The following is a 2,595-nucleotide window of genomic DNA, read 5'->3' on the forward strand; positions in this document are numbered from 1 at the left end:
TGCGGGCTGTACCCTGTCGTCCTGAGGAGTTACCCTTGCTGGGGGCCTGTGGAGCCCCAGAAGGCAGATTGGGGGGCTCTCACACCACAGCCTTGGAGAACTAACCGGAAGCTTACCAATCTACAACTCCTAAGGTAACGTGCAACCAGTTCTGGTCTGTGGTTTGAAAACCTTAAATGGAAAGGAGCTGTAGATTTTCTTGCCACAATCACTCATGACTCATACAACACTATATTACTGGCATAACATGATAACAAATTATCCTTTAAGCACTACACCTAACTCTAAAAAGAAAATCCCTTTCAAAACAGGTATGCTCAAATAAAGTATTCTGAGACTTCCGGAAGGACGGTCCTAGAATGAGCCAGTGCCCTGGAGAGCCCATGTTTGAACAAAATAGCACAGTTCTGGCCGGGCACGGTGGCTCACGCCTGTAATCCCAGTACTTTGGGAGGCCGAGGTGGGCAAATCACAAGGTCAGGAAATCAAGACTATCCCGGTCAACATAGTGAAACCCCATCTCTACTAAAAATACGAAAATTAGCCAGGCGTGGTGGCACGTGCCTGTAATCCCAGCTACTCGGGAGGCTGAGGCAGGGGAATCACTTGATCCCTGGAGGCAGAGGTTGCAGTGAGCTGAGATCGCACCACTGCAATCCAGCCTGGGTGACAGAGCAAGACTCCGTCTCAAAAAAAAAGAAAAAAATACCACAGTTCAAACCTTTCTCTGTTGTACTTACGTGGATTAGTTACAATGATGATGTCACTACTTTCAAAGGAACGATTAAAATCATTGTTAAAAACATTTGTCACAGGCCGGGCGCGGTGGCTCAAGCCTGTAATCCCAGCACTTTGGGAGGCCGAGACAGGCGGATCACGAGGTCAGGAGATCGAGACCATCCTGGCTAACACGGTGAAACCCCGTCTCTACTAAAAAATACAAAAAACTAGCCGGGCAAAGTGGCGGGCGCCTGTAGTCCCAGCTACTCGGGAGGCTGAGGCAGGAGAATGGCATAAACCCGGGAGGCGGAGCTTGCAGTGAGCTGAGATCCGGCCACTGCACTCCAGCCTGGGTGACAGAGCAAGACTCCGTCTCAAAAAAAAAAAAAAAAAAAAATTTGTCACAAACAGAAATGCCCTGTAAATCATATTACTACATACAGGGTTATCAGAAGCTATGCACATCAAGATCTTACAGCCTCTAGAAGACCCAGAACAGAGACCCTACGGCCATGACCATAGCCACTCCCACCAACATGCCCAGTGCCAGGTCACTGTCATTGTCTGGATATCACTCTTGAATGATGACTTGGTTAGCAGGCTGCTGTCCATCAAGTCCTGCATAGGAGTCCTGGCAGGGCACAGCATATGCCTGTCCATTAGCAGCATAGACAGTTTGAGTTCCTGGCGGGCACACACCACTGTATGGCTCACGGCCCTATTCCTCAGTGGCTGGAGCAGCATGGGGGAGGAAACCACGGGTGTCTCATGAATCATGACGGTGGAGCCCACATAGGCTGTGTTTGTCCTAGAATCTTGGAGTGTAAATTTCCAGGCCAAGCAATCACCTGTGTTTTCTACACAAAGACTAATCGCTTTCCCATCTCACCTAACAATCTGCAGCATGCAGTCTTTTTCCATATATATAAAATATATATCGATATATATTTTAATAAGAATATTATATATTATATAATTATTTTTAAAATTACATTAATACAATTAATATAAATATATTAAGTATAATTATATAATGCATAAATATTATTTATTATAAATTATACAATATATTTTATATATATATATATATTTTTTTTTTTTTTTTTGAGACAGAGTCTCATTCTGTCACCCAGGCTGGAGTGCAGTGGCATGATCTCGGCTCACTACAACCCCTACCTCCAAGGTTCAAGCAATTCTTCTGCCTCAGCCTCCCAACTAACTGGTATTATAGGTGTGTGCCACCATGACTGGCTAAATTTTGTATTTTTAGGAGAGACAAGGTTTCACCACATTGGCCAGGCTGGTCTTGAACTCCTGACCTCAAGTGATCTGCCTGCCTCGACCTCCCAAAGTGCTGGGATTACAGACGTGAGCCACCGCTCCTGGCAGTATGCAGTCTTTTGACTTTCCATCCAGAGGCTGACTATCCTGACATTCCTGCCCGGTGGGGATGCTGAGGCATTCCACTTGCATGTGGACCTTATCCTCAACACTCTGCCGAGTCTGCTCATCACAACAGGTCAGGTACCATCTGACCACAGGTCAAACCAATTCTTGTTCCAGAGCTTCAATATAGCAATGTGTTGCAGCAACCAGCCACTCTTCACACCATCTCTCCACCCGCCAGCCAGAGTGGAGAATGCAAAGACGCCACTGCGGTTCCTCAGCTCCGACTGTCACACCAATGTCTATTCTTCTAATGCAATACTGCATTTGGTTTGTGAATATTTGATCTAGAATTTTTACATCTATAACCATAAGTAAAATCAGCCTATAGTTTTACTTTTGAAATATCTTTATTGGCTTTTATAAAATGTAATGCTAGCTTTCAGAAAATGAATTGGAAAACAGGAAAATAATGTGTTTCATAAGATA

At 44.8% G+C, this 2,595-nt stretch overlaps 1 pseudogene; it reads right to left on the reverse strand.

Moving 5' to 3' along the window:
• Positions 1 to 1,201: 1,201 nt before the first annotated feature.
• Positions 1,202 to 2,193, reverse strand: LOC100423395 (pleckstrin homology domain-containing family B member 2-like; annotated as a pseudogene).
• Between the last annotated feature and the right edge of the window lie 402 nt (positions 2,194 to 2,595).

Source organism: Macaca mulatta, chromosome 18 (assembly GCF_049350105.2).
Source record: "Macaca mulatta isolate MMU2019108-1 chromosome 18, T2T-MMU8v2.0, whole genome shotgun sequence".
NCBI classification, from domain to species: domain Eukaryota; kingdom Metazoa; phylum Chordata; class Mammalia; order Primates; family Cercopithecidae; genus Macaca; species Macaca mulatta.